At 48.7% G+C, this 14,575-nt stretch overlaps 1 pseudogene across 1 annotated transcript in view; it reads left to right on the forward strand.

Moving 5' to 3' along the window:
• LOC147700300 (uncharacterized) overlaps positions 1-14,575 on the forward strand; it is a 443,984-nt pseudogene that overhangs the window by 144,421 nt on the left and 284,988 nt on the right. The gene's annotated exons all lie outside the window — the stretch shown is intronic.

Consider the following 14,575-nt stretch of genomic DNA (forward strand, 5'->3'; position numbering starts at 1 on the left):
TTGCACAAATTCGCACACCAAAAATGTGTCATACATATCATTTAAGGAATCGCAAAATTTGCGATTCCTTAAATGCTATGCAAAAGAAGGAATCGCAAATAATTGCGATTAAATAAATTGCGATTATTTCATACATGTGAAATATCGCAAATCGGCCGTTTGCGAGTCGCAAAGGCCGAAATTCTGCGAATTTCAGCCTTTGCGAGTCGCAAAAGCCTTGATACATCTGGCCCTTAGATATTTCAGTCCCGCCGTCGTAACTTGTATAGCCTATACCCAAGGCCCCAACTCCATCTGTTCCTCCAGAACCCACAGAGTAGATTTGCGGGGATTCCTATATAAACCAGACGAATCTCCTAATACTTGCATGTTACGAAGCAATCTTGGCCCTGTTTTATTGACATCTGTTAAGAAGAAGAGGACATCGTCGGTGTAAGAACTGGGACCACCAGTTCCCTGGGGGGGTAGCTTGGCTCGAGCAGGTAGGCAACCAGGAGCTTACGTGTAAAGTAGCTACACAACACACTCATCCACTGAGACAATAAGTGTGCGCAATAATGGAGACTACACCAGTACTTTTGATTAAAAACAATTGCTTTATATAAGAATAAGATCAGGGCTATCAATTCATCAACATTTCCTAGGATATTTCATTAAAACATTGTTATCATGGGAGCAAAGGTAGCATTTCAGTAAATAACTTAGCCTGGCACCATAACCTTTTCATCATATAAATTGGGTACATTAATTCATGAACCAGAATTTCAGGCAGTAAGAATGAGCACTACCTCCTATAAGAATAAGCAGTTCCTTACAGGTGAATCAGTACAGTGAGGCTAACAACTCCCCTGTGCAGGGCTAATCCACTGCTAGGTAAATCAACATGTCATCAGGCATCAACAGTTAATTAAGTACCAGCATGTCCCCAAGTATAAACAGGTAATCAGGCCCTTAACCATTTCGTTATCAAGCCGGGCCTAATCAGTTAGTCAGGGGTAACTATGTCTCCAGGTATAACAGTTAATTAGGCGTGAGCCAGTCACCCAGCATGAACAGTCAATTAGGCCATGCAACCTTAATGTTCAGCAGGGCCTCGCAGTCACTAGAGACTCATTGGGGGCCAACGGGGCCCAGTCACAGTTTTCCCGGGGGAGGGGCGAACCCGGGGCCTTCTCCGGCCTTCCGCCCTCCTCCCCTGGAAGTTACCTTTTATCTTCGGCCCTCCGGGGCCCTTGCGATGGTTCTGGAGATTGGGGAGGGGCTCCGGCCCTCCCGGGCGCCTCACTCGGGCCAGCGCTGTGCAGGAGGCAGATGCGGGGCACCGGCGCCCGTATAGGGGCAGGCCCAGCGTGTGGGGCAGATCGGATGGGGCTCTTGTGCTCCACGATCCCCTCCGCGACGAGTCTGGGCTTCCCCGGGTGCCAGGCCTCGCTGTGGAAGGCGCGGTGTGGGCAGCCAATGGCTGCGCGGTTCGGGCGGGGGCGCAGCCGATGACGCGGCTGGCGTCCCCGTCACGTGATGCAGGGAGGCTGACTTCGGGCCTAGCACGGCCTTCTCTCAAACGCGGCGGCCTACCTCAGGCTCCGGAGGCCGCTGCGGGAATCCCTCACTCTCCGGGTGGGCCGCAGCGGTGATAGCGGTCCATGCACACGCCGGAAAACGGCGCCTTCTCTCCCCCACTCCTCCGGACGTAACGCCGGCCCTCTCCTTGCACTGGGGGCAAAGCACAGCGCTTAACGGGTCGAGGCAGGTGAGCGCTTGAGGGGGGTTTTATGGCGCTTGCAGGCCAGTCAGCAGGGCGCAACTGGCAGCGCTTCTCGGGGGTAATTACAACCACGCTGCAGGCAGTTCAGTCGATTCATGAAGCTAGCGTGAGATACAGCAAATCAGGCAGTCTGTGTCCCAGCGCTAGTTATAACGCTTGACAGGGGAGCGATTACAGCGCTTCTCAGGCAATTCGAGGGGATGCAGGCAGGATGGGAATCAGAGCAATTCAGTCAGGGGGAGGCAGGCAGGACAGCATAGGCCCAGATGGAGGCAGGGGCAGCACAGTCCAGTACCTGGTCGATCCCCCAGAAGTCTCTGTAGGAAAGGCAAGTAGTCTTCTCGGCGCTTGGATGGTTCTGCGCCCTTATGAGGTGGTTTCTTCAAGAGGGGGGGTTTGAGTTGGAGGCTTACAAGTTCCCTCAGGTCACTGAAGATGGTCCCTGGGTTCGCCTACCGCTGGGCCAGATCAGGGGGCTAGTCTAGGATACCTCACTCAACTTAAGAGGCAGCACCTAAATCCTGTCACTCCCAGTGGCATAAGTCCCTGACTAATCCCTCCCGCCTAAATCTCCTGTGTGGGTCCCCAAGGTCAGTGATTCCCCAACTGACTAAAAAAAGTTCCCTCCCTTTCTTATATATGCCCAGGTCAGGTGACCACTCTCTAAGGCGGCAAAAATAGGCTCCGCCTTTCTTCTGGAAGGTTCCAGGAGCTTCCCCACTCTACCTATGGACAGGGGATGGCAGGCTGGCATTGCAACAATGTATCCCAGCCAGCTCCTGGCAACTAGGGTGCTACACTAAAAGACCACGCTGCAGTAGCAGGGGCCAGTGGCAGCCATGTTTGGAGTAGAGAGCACCTGCACCCTAACATGGATTGGCCATGGAAAGGTGCCTGAAGACCTAAGGGCCAACAAAAAGAAGGTGGGAAAAATGAGGCAAGGGCGAAAAAAAATAGGGAAAGACCACCCTAGGGCAGACCGGTCTAACAGTCTGTATATAATGCGATGCGGTCTGAGAGAGACTGCGCCCATTCAAAACCAGCTACCTGTGCGTCTATCCGCACCCAGGCCGCCAGGGGTTCCATTGCCTTGACGAGTGCCCCGTCCAATGAAGAATGTATAGGCTGTGGACCCTGCAATCCTTACCGATGCCGTAATGTCTGTATGTAACAGTTTTGATCTGTGTTTGGAAGCGGTTAGCTAATGCTTTGGTCAAGATCTTCGCCTCTACATTTAGAAAAAAAATGGGGCGGTACAAGGCATGTTGATATGGGGGTCGGCCTGGCTTATGAAACACAACCACCTCGGCATGTCTCCAATCACTTGGGAGGCTACCTCGATTCATCCACCAACCTAAGGAAGTGAGGCCCCAATATCGAGAAATATTTCTTTAAAAAACTCAAAGATATCCGTTAGGGCCCAGGGCCCTTCCGGAGTTCAAGTCACCCAGGGCTGTACTCTGTTCCTCCTCAGTGGGCGGAAGATCTAGCTCGGCACAGGTTGCATCAGAGAGGGCCTGTGGTGGTAGATCATCTAGAAATCGATGAACCGTGTCTTCAGGCAGGAATTCCTTTGGAGCGTATAATTCTGCGAAATAGTTTGTAAAGCTCTCCGCTATTAAAAAGGGGTCTCTAATGATCTTTCCATCAGAGCCCGGTATACTTGGGAGAGCCTGGGGATGCAGGAACACAATCGATGAAGTAGCTTGCTAGAATTGTCCCCCCATCGGTAGATCCTACTTCGGGATGCTAGCCACACCAGGCGGGCCTCATCCATTAGTAGATCAGCATGAGTAGCTGGCGGTGCACCTGACCTCCCCCCCTCCTCCCGGCTATCCCGCTCCAGTTCCATGATATGGGCTTGCGATTCGTTCTCAATTCTACGTGCCACTGAGCAGTAGGAAATGTCTACTCCTCGTATAGTTGGTTTCATTGCTTTCCACAGAGGTTCGGATGCCATTACCAAGCCTATATTGAGTTCGATTTATTGTCCTGCAGATTCCAAGGGGAGAGACACCATCTAAAGGGCTACTTTGCAAGGCCCCGCCGTACCATGAGAGCGACTGGAGAGTGATCTGATAAACCTCTCGGGAGTATTTCCGCAGCTCACGCTCTACCGGCCGCACCTGCTGGCACAAATATGTAGTCGAGTCGGGAAAATGATGTGAACAGCTGAAATATGTGTACCCCTGTTCCTCCCTATGTAACTGTCGCCAAGGGTCCACCCAGCCCATCCCAGCCCTGACGCTATGGAGTGTAGTTTGGTGGTGTGGCAAGCAACGGGCTGTCCCTCCGGTGGCCAACATCAGGACATCTGCCAGATAGTGTATGGTCTGTTGAAGTATGGCCCCCCTTTTCACTTTGTCTAGTGCTCCTCTGACATTCCAACTCACCACCCGGAGATACCCTGCAGGGGTTTGCAACCTACCAAGCTGGACCACCATCTGTAAGTTCTATAACTTTGGTGTATGGGTCACCTATGAACCAGTATACCAGCAGTGACTTCATAAAACTATATCCAAGACCATGATACGTTTGATAAGGAACATTCAATGAGACTCTGGCCATTGGGAGATTAGATAGCCAATGTATGCATGGTGGTTTTGTACAGCTGTGATATAGTGCAATTCCAGAACTGAAACAACCCAACTACCGCTCACCCTATACCTCAAAACTCTGAAGTATCTGTTTCAGTGGAGGCGGCCTGCGGACTCCAACAGGAGCGCCCAGTCATCCTCCGCCAGTGGATCCCCAAAACCAGCCTATTGTCAACAGCTGTTCCCTCTGTCTGCAAAAGTTCCAGCAAGGTACTGGCCTCCCTATGTGCTTCCCCGGAATGACCAATTGGCACTCAAGACCACCCCCCCTCCTGGGAGTGACTTGGCAGTGCCTGAGGTTGAGGTCCCTTGTCACATCATCGATGCGGCTCTGCTAGGATCTTTGTGGGATTGATGTCTGGATCTCGATCTCCTGTTCACAGTGGCTTTAGATCTGGGCAGTTCCGAACCACATCACTGGAGGATGAGTCTCTCCTGGTGGTGAGGCCGGACCCTCACTGTCTCATCTGTCCAATGAAAGACCTCTTCAGGTGATTCGAAGAACGTTTTTGGCTGATAAATGACCCGTAATTTGGCTGGGTAAAGCAAGGCGTAGGAGAGCTTCAGTTCGCGCAAACAAGCCTTGGCTGCCAAGAACAACTGTTTTTTTGTTGTTGAACCAGCCATGTGTAATCTGGGAACACGAGTATTCAGGCTTTCTCGTGTCTCAAGGGCTCCTTAACTCTGGCCTGCTTCAGGATCACGTCTCTGTCATGATAGTTTAACAACTTAGCCATGACAGGCCTCGTCGCCCCCCTGGAGGGGGCTTCTGAATTATGAGCCCGTTAAATCACAAAGCAGCGGGATACGGTTTCCGGGGGGGATCCAGCACTTGAGCCATTGAGTAAGAAACCGCTCCATATCACCCCCTCGCATCCCTCTGGGAAGCCCACAAAGCAGAGATTGTTTCGTCTGGCCCTACCCCCTGCGTCTTCTACTCTCATCGGCAGGCCCCGCTGGGCTGCCTTCAGTGAAGTAACTTATTTCTGTAGGGTAGTGACGGAGTCTTCTACACTGGAGATCCTGGTTTGGGCCTCTGTGATGTGCCCCACTGCATTGCGTACATCTTGTCGAAGGAGCATCACATCAGAGCCCACTGCCCCTATTTTTGCAGCAAAGGCATCTCTGGATTGAGTAATGGCCGCCATGAGAGCAGCGTTGTCGGCATGCCTCCAGCCGCCCCCACCATGCTCTGCTGTGTCAGCCCCGGGGCCGGTGAATTTATCGAGCGTGCTTTGGCCGGCCTTCCCCGGTTTTATCTTTCGTCATGATTGCCGCCTGTTAATGTATTCCTGTAGAATTACTTTCAAATGTCAACGTATGGAATATATTGAGTCTGTAAGAACTGGTCTGCAGGGGGGGTTTTCTTTGTCCCACTTGGACGCCTGATTCCGCGTAGTTCAATGCCAGCTCTTTCAGGGTGTCTGGGCTCGAGTTAAGACCACCCGACCACAAGCCGCCCAGCCGCCTCCGTAGACCTATGTAACTCCCTACCCCAATCCACCCTCCCCCCATTCCCACCTCCCCGCTGGTCTGGGCAAGCGTTGCGCTTGGCTTCCACCAGTCCCCCTTGTCAAGGGTTGCGCTTGGCTTCCACCAGTCCCCCTTGTCAAGGGTGGCCACTGGGATCCACCCGCCGTCGGGAGCACTGTCCACGTTGTAGGCCAACTGGTTCCAGGCTTATGCTCCTATCCTTCGGGCGAGAGTGCTCAGATCTGGCTAGGGGGAGCAGCACCACTGCGACCAATGCCTGTCTCCCTTGGCTGCTACTATGTATAGGCCCATGTTCTCACCCCCGGTGGGGGCCCGGAGTCCATCGCTGCTTGCGCCCCGACCGTAGGGAACCTCCCGCCCGGCGATCTTAGATTTAGGCCAAATTATGTTGCCCCACTCCTGCAGTGCCCCAAGCAGTTGGTGTTGTGCTGCTGTGTCAACCATCAGAGGCAAGGGAGTCTATTCAGGGCCTCAAGACCCCCTCTGTCATTAGGCACTCACCCACCGGCCCAGGCCCCATCAGAGCTCCCGCTAATGTACAACTGTCTCCGGACCCCTGGCCTCCTGTGCAACCCGATCCGAGCACGAGGCTGCTAATGGGGGAGGGAGAGAACGCCATGAAACGCTCACTTGCTCGTCCCTGGAGCCGCCAGTCTCAGTCGGCGCTACCGCGCCATCCTCTGCATCGAAGGATCGTCTCTCCGAGCTCCCGCAGCGGTGTGTGTCAGCTCCTTCACCAGCACTCTCGAGCGTAGATCTGTGCGACCCCTTTAGCCGCGGCTGGCTCCCAAGAGGCCCTGCCTCGATTTCTCCGGTCGGGTCGTCTGCTGTGTATCCCGCTCCTGCTTCCGATCTCCCGCTGCCGTTCCTATGCAGCTAGATGCCATGTGTGAGGAGTATCATATGTGCCCAGGTAATCCGGGGAACGCAGGAGAAATTAAGGATAATTTATTTTGGCTGAGCAGAGCTCGCCTAGCACACGTCTGCTATGGGGGATCGTTCGGCCAGGCCTTCCAACCTGATACATTTTGAATGACTCTTTTAATCCTTTCCTTAGACCTCTACCCAATTTAAATAAAAACATATTCATTCTGGATCTAAATTTGTCATACTGCACACTTGCTCTTCCATGACTGGCCAAGAGCAATCTCCTCTCAACACCCGTCTGACCTCTTTGTCGAAAGATTTACATATTCACTCTTTAATAAACTTGCCCACATGCTCATGGGCCACCAGGCACCACTTCTTGGGTGTTATGTATTGAAGTGTGAATGCACCTCCGCAAAAGAAACTTCCTCTAAACTCAATCTAATTTCCAAATTCTTAATCCTGCAAGTCTAAAATATAGTCATCTCATTCTTTGTCATTCTCAGGAGTTGGACTCGCTTCACCTCTGCTGCTTCCATCACATGTCGGCACAGCTCGATCTCAACGGAGTGCTGACATGCCCGCCTCTATGTCCATGAAGAGTGCTCCAGCTACGCCTAGGTTCATGGAGACGCTGGAAGACCCGGCTCATGTGATCGCCCCATGGAGTTCTGGACTTTTTTGGTTCCGTCCAGAGGTGTCAGGGTACAACACCCAAAGACCCCGGAGTTCCACCTGCCTTGGTGCACAAATGAACAGAAACACGGGCTTCTCGATGGTGGCGTCAAAGACCAAAGGTTTATTACTGCAGGGACACAGAAGTCACAGAATCTACACACGGGCAGAATCTAGGAGACTGTTCGATTTGTACAAAGTGGGTTGCTCCTTATATACTAAAAATTGTGCTCTAGGCAAATATTTCACATGTCGGTACATTCCCAAACCTTTGTGTCTCTAAACAATAAATATTTGGCGTTACACAGGAACTGTCGATAATATCTGATACCAAACATCACGAAGAGGGGTTCCCACCAGTCCATCACAATCCCTTGTCAATATTGCATTCAAGACCCGGACCGCCTCATCGTAAAGTTCGTTACCTCCCCCTAATAAAGGCCCAGAAGGAAAGGAGCAGAGCCAGGTGCAGAAGATAGAAAAGCGGGATAAGAGATGTTTGTGGGTTGTAAATGGGCAAGGCTACCGGCTTCGGCCGCCTAATCATTATCAGGTACAATGGACAGGAAAACCAGTTCAGGTGGGCTGGCCTCGGGCAGAGGAGGCAGCCTTTGTCGAGTCATGCAGCTTCAGCGTGATCTGGTTTAAGGTGCACGTGTCATGTAAGAGGTGAATCTCCGGCTAAGGCTACGTGTCCTTAATCAAAGTGAAGTGAATGAAATGATCAGAGGCTATTGCATATGTGAGGGCAAGGAACCACAAAATGGCGGCCATGATCTTAAGATGGATGCCGTGTGTATATCAGAAATGTGTCAGTGGAAGGAGTGCTCTTGCTCGTAGCGTAGCGAAAACACTAGGATATACTAAATGGATCATTTGCGGTTCGCTGATACTAATTTTATGTATTTCCGACAAACTTGAAAACACGGGTTCAAGTCGTCACGGAACCGTCACGGAACCTCAGACCCTCCTTTTGCCCTTACATAGGCAATTACTCAATCTATGTCTGAATCTAGTTCTATGCTCATCAGGTCAGTGACATGCTGTTGTATCATCATCCTTTCTCGTGTCTTTTCTCCAAATGCAGGTGGTTTTCTAAAACAGGTTGTAGCACAAAGACTACACAGAGCAGGACCACACTGGATAATCAGACAACATGAGAATAGGAATACTAGGATGACACCAATGACCATTAGAACCTTCCATCCCCACGCTGAGATCAGAGTCCAAAACCACTCCATGAAGGACCAGTTTCCCTTGTCTACATGTATGGAGTCCGAAATCTTGTGCAACTTAGAGATCGCCTCGTAAACTGTTGGAGCATTATTAGGAATAAAGACACAGCAGCTCGATTGGATCATTCTGCATACCCCACCTCGATCTGCAAGTATAACATCTAGAACCATACGGTTCTGCAATGTCATGAGCCTATCCGCCTGAAGCTCAGCTGTCAGATTGCTAAGGGCACCAGCAGTTTCGGTAATAGTAGATTCAACTACCCGTGTTAGCTGACGTATGTTTCTACTATTGGCCATAGGCCCCCAGAACGGAAGGAAGCCTTTGAAGAAGTCTCCAGCTTCCTGACCAGCTGTATCTTCCTTGCTGAAGACACCTCTCGCTACTCTTGTTCTGTGGTAATCAGGTGAAGCAGTGTATGTCGGAGGCAATAATCGAGCAATATAACATGATCCTGAGAAGTCGGCAGGCAACCATGTATAAGCTCTGTCTCGACAAATGAAATAGGTACCCCTAGCAGTAAGAAAGGCAGGGGAAGAGTTAGCCGGAAACACATAAGTCTCTACGCACTCACTCCTCCCTAGCTGAGCTCTCGGATTTCTCCCATTACCTTGCAAACAGACCTGACCTCGGTGAGGTACGACCCAGATTGGAGTTGAGCTTTTACGCTTGCTTTCTCCTAAACTAAGGCGATACTCTGAAGTATTCCAACTTAAATATACTCGCAATTCGTCTCTAGGGTATGATGGAGTATTATTGACGTCTTTGACCATGTCAATAATTCCCTGGACTAAAGCTTTGTTGGCAGAGTTATATTTAGTGGAACGTGGTGGACGTGGAGGATAGGTCTCAAGAGCATAAGCAAAGATGGTTTGAAGGGCCTGAAATGATCCATTGTAGCTGAAAGGCAAAACCAGATAGGGAATACCTTTATCCATAGTGTGGGGTATCAAGCCACACACCCAACAGTCTGTCGTGTTAACTACCAGTTGGTGTTGATGCAAGAGCTGTACAAAAGTATTATTAATGAATTCTGAGCGTCGAGCTTGCTCATGTTCCGGAAACGAGTGAAAAGAGTGTATAGAAGAAACAGTAGAAATAGCAGGATCAAGGGGAGGTACTGTAGATACTGGCACAAAAATCAAATTTATGCTAAAGACAATTCCACCCACCAGTGTTGCTAAAACAATCAAAAATGTAATGGCACATTGCATCAAGAAACATTTGCTATGAAGAATTCTATTTAGTCTGTTTCTGCGAACGTAAATCACATTTTCTCGTTGCAGCGCAGGAAGTTCCATCTTCTACAATCCGCTCGCGACCACTGATGATGTGTACGTAGATGAAAATGCCTCTGTCAGCCCTGGGAGTTCCCAGTACTAACAGAAAGATCGACCTTGTGTCAGACCCCTGCAAATTCAAACTAGGCACACAGCCACGACCCTACGGCTACCCAGACGGCAAGGCAATTTATTAAAAACAATAAACAATAGCAAACTTCCTGGCTGAAAAGCAAAAAAGTCCAATGTATATAAATATCAAAATCACAATATGCAGTTGCCTGCTTTATTTGTCCTTTTTATGGCTTCTAAGGTTGTATTTCTGCTTCGCTGGTACTGTCTGATCGGAAAATAGTGTATCACTAGCAGCTGTTGCAGAGTTTACGTTCGCAGATGGCAAAGTTTCTTCTGATGCTGGAGACAAATGTTCAATGTTCAAAGTAGTCTTTTCAGGAGGAGAGTCACGTTTCAAAGTGTCAGAAATCAAATCGGCATCGCTGAAAGGGACAAATTTCGGAGTTGTTTCAGCTTCGGAGGCACCAATTCCCTTCTTCACCCAGTCGTCGTAGGGCAGCGGCAGTGGAACACGCTTTACGTGAGAAGCGTGGATCCAGTGCTTGCGACCAGCAACACGTACAGCTGTCCTCGTCGCCAGCAGGATTTGGAAGGGGCCGATGTAGCGAGGCTGAAGATTCTTTGTCCTCGCAAAATTCCTGACCACCACGTGGTCGCCGGGTTTCAGCTGATGCCCTGGACTCTCCGGAGGTTTTGGCAAAGCATCAAAGACCTGTTGATGAATAAGACTTAATTTAGCAGTCAAGTCGTAAAGATAGTCTATCAACATAGGATATTCAATGGAGCAGAATTGTTTAGGCCTTGGCACACCCCAGACATTTGCCGGGCGGCCAAATACAATCTCATATGGAGAAAGCCCTATTCTAGAATGCACTGTTGCTCTCGTTGATAACAAGGCCAAAGGAAGTGCGTCTGGCCAAGCCAAACCTGTGGATGCTTGAATTTTGGCTATTTTAAGCTTGAGGGTGCCATTGTAACCCTCGACTAAACCAGCAGACTGGGGATGGTTCGCACTATGAAATTTTTGTTTCAATCCTAGACCAGCACACACACTCTGCATAACTTTCCCTATAAACTCACTTCCGTTATCTGACCATACAATCCGTGGCATTCCAAACCTAGGGAAAAATTCTTTGAGAAGAATTTTGGCAGTTGATAAAGCAGTGTTGTCCTTTAGTGGGTATGCTTCTATCCACCTGGAAAAAGCACAAACCACCACCAGGACGTATTTTAAATTGTTGCAGCGTTCCATGTGAATGAAGTCTAACTGAATTACTTCAAAGGGACAGGAAGGAGGAGCAAAATGACCAGCTGGAGTTGGAGTTCCCTTGCCAGGATTATGCATCAAGCACACCATACAATTTTTCACCACTCTCTCTGCACACTTACTGATTCCCTCATTCTTCCAAACCGGAGCTAACATCTTACATATCCCTTTAGAACTTATGTGCGCCACTCCATGCGCCATCGTCACTACTGCAAGCACATACGCATCAGGCAACATCCAACGCTGCTGTTCTGTCAAATCGATCCAACATCCATTCGAGTCCAATTTGCCCGTACTTTCTCTCCATACGCGTTTCTCTTCCTCAGTCGCTTCTTTCTGAATCTCTTTCACACTTTCCATTGTGTCCTCACACATTCCAGACTCAGCAATCCATCTTGCAGACGTAGCAACATACATTCTACTCATCATGTCTCTAGCTGTCTGTTTAGCGGTTTCATCAGCAAAGGCATTTCCCCGACCAACATCATCCGTGATTGCTTTATGAGCACTGCACTTCACAATCGCAACTTCAATCGGTAAGGTTAGAGATTCTAACAAGTCGTTAACTAGCTGACCATGTTGAATCTTAGTCCCATGGGACGTAATGAAACCCCTTTCTCTCCACAACCGGCCAAAACTATGGGCCACGCCAAATGCGTACTGACTATCTGTAAACACATTCACTCTCTTTCCCTCAGCTAAAACACACGCTCTCGTAAGAGCTATTAACTCTGCAGCTTGGGCAGAATTCTGACTCACTCTTGCAGTCTCCACAATCGTCTTCAAAGTCGTTACTGCGTAGGCAGCAGTCACATCACCGTTCTCCAATTTAAAACATGACCCGTCCACATACAGCGTACCATCTGGGTCGGATAGAGGAGTATCTCTCAAGTCGATACGACCTTTTGTCTCTTCCTCCGTTTTGAAATAACAGTCATGTGGCTCAGAATCACTCGACTCTTGATCAGTCGGCAACAATGTTGCTGGGTTCAATACATTGCATCTTTTGATCTGAATATGACTCGCTAATAACGTCAGCTCGTAACCAGATAATCTCGCACTAGTAAGGTGTTGTGTCTTCGTTCGGTTCATGAGTGTGTCCACTGCATGAGGAACCATGACCACTAGCATATTGTTCATCACCAAACCAGCAGATTGTCGAATGGAAGCTGCAGCTGCCGCTGTAGCCCTCAAACAACTAGGCAATGCTCTAGCTACCGGATCTAATGTTGATGAGAAATACGCACAAGGGCGTTGTTTATCACCAAACTTCTGTGTCAAGACACTCAACGCGCAACCTTCTCTTTCGTGAACGTAGAGCGTGAATGGCTTACTGTAATCAGGTGTGCCCAATACAGGAGCTGAACACAAAGCTTTTCGTAATTCAGCAAAACTCTCTTGACATTCATCAGACCATGGCACCGGACTCGGAACATTTTTCCCAGTCAAAGCTACCAACGGCTTTGCTAAAAGTGAAAAATTTGGAATCCACTGCCTACAGTAAGAGGTAATACCTAGAAAGGCACGTACTTCCCTCTGTGTGCGTGGAACACTCATCTGCGTAATTGCTTTTATTCTTTCTGGGGTCAACTTCCTTCCCTCCTTTGATAAGAGGTGACCTAGGTAGGTTACTTCTTGGCAGCAATATTGCATTTTGGAAGGTGACACCTTATGATTCAAATTAGACAAATGATGCAATAGTGAAATTGTAGCTGCTTTGCAAGTTTCCTTGTCATCGGCAGCCACCAAAAGATCGTCTACGTACTGTACTAGGGCAGAACCTGGAGGAAGGACAAAAGAATCTAACTGGCTTTTTAAAGCTTGACTGTAAATAGATGGACTTTCACAGTAGCCTTGTGGAGCGCGTTTAAATCTGAAACTACGACCTCCTAAACAGAAGCCGAAAATATCCCTACTTTCCTCAGCTATCGGAATGCTGAAAAATGCATTCTTCAAGTCGATGACTGAGAACCATGTAGCTGTAGCGGGAATCAATGTTAACAAAGCAGTAATGTCTGGCACTACAGGAAACTGCGGAATTACAATCTTATTAACTTCTCTAAGGTCTATGACAAACCTATAAACTGGAGGCTTTGTAGGGTCAGTTCGTTTCAAAATCGGCAAGACAGGACTGTTACAAACATTTCCTCGCGTTTCTTCAACCACACCTTTTTTAATCAAATCTTGCACAATCAATAAGAGTGCACGCTCACCTTCATTCGATATTTTATATTGAGGAATTCTTGGAAATTTCACATTCGCTTTCAAAGTTACTACATACGGTGGAATCTCTAGTAGACCTACATCATTGGGACCAGTCGCCCAAAGAGAAGCAGGGAGTGAACGTAGCTCCGGCGGGAGTGCGTCCATTGACAAGTACATCGGAGAGGTGAGTCTTTTACCCAAAGTAAGCTGTACTCCTTCCGGAGAACAGTACAATGTCGCATATAGTCGTTTTAACAAATCTAAACCAAGCAGATTTTCATTACAACCTGTCGTCAAAATTAAGGGTGCTTTCAATTGACACGGTCCAACAGAAATAGACAAAGGACCAGATATCGGGTTGTACACAGGGGCGCCTGAAAAACCTACGGAAACATTTGTTGAGCCAGACAAAGGTGCGCCAGGGAGTTTCGCATGCATGATAGAACTTTTTGCGGCACCAGTATCCAACAGAAACGGTTCGACTACACCTGATGTTGCTACTGCGACATAAGGCCCACTCTGATCCACTGGAACTGATACTACTCCCTCTCTCTGTCTATGGCTGTCCTAGTACCCATTTTGTTGAAAACCCTCTTCAACTTCACAATAATCCTCAACAAGATATTGCTGAGATCTATTCTGCTGAACAGATTGTCCATTTCTTTGATCAAAGTGATTGGAAGGACGATCATTCGTTTGTGGAGGCATAGCACCTCGTCCTCGTCCTCTAGAATTCTGTGCAAAACCACCACGACCTCTCTGAGCTGCTGCCGCATTATTTTGTGCTAAAATCTGACAATCATTTTTATAGTGACCCTCTTTCTTACAGTACGCGCACTGATTCCACTGGTATTGAGGCCTGGTCGAATTATAATCTGTCTTTTGATACGAATTCTGTTGCATATTAGTCTGATTCGTGCGAGGCGGATACGCCTGCTGTAAAAGAACTTTAGTCTTTAAATCTTTCGTTTTCTTCTCTGATTTCTCCTTTTCCTCTTTATCCCTATTTTCATAGTACTGTGCAGTCGCAAGTATTTGCGCTGTCGTAGATACAGCCCACGCACTTTCTGAGTCTTTCAATTTATTGCATAATTCGGGTAACAAATTATGCACA

The sequence above is a fragment of the Lissotriton vulgaris genome, chromosome 8, assembly GCF_964263255.1.
Source record: "Lissotriton vulgaris chromosome 8, aLisVul1.2, whole genome shotgun sequence".
Classification (NCBI taxonomy): Eukaryota; Metazoa; Chordata; class Amphibia; order Caudata; family Salamandridae; genus Lissotriton; species Lissotriton vulgaris.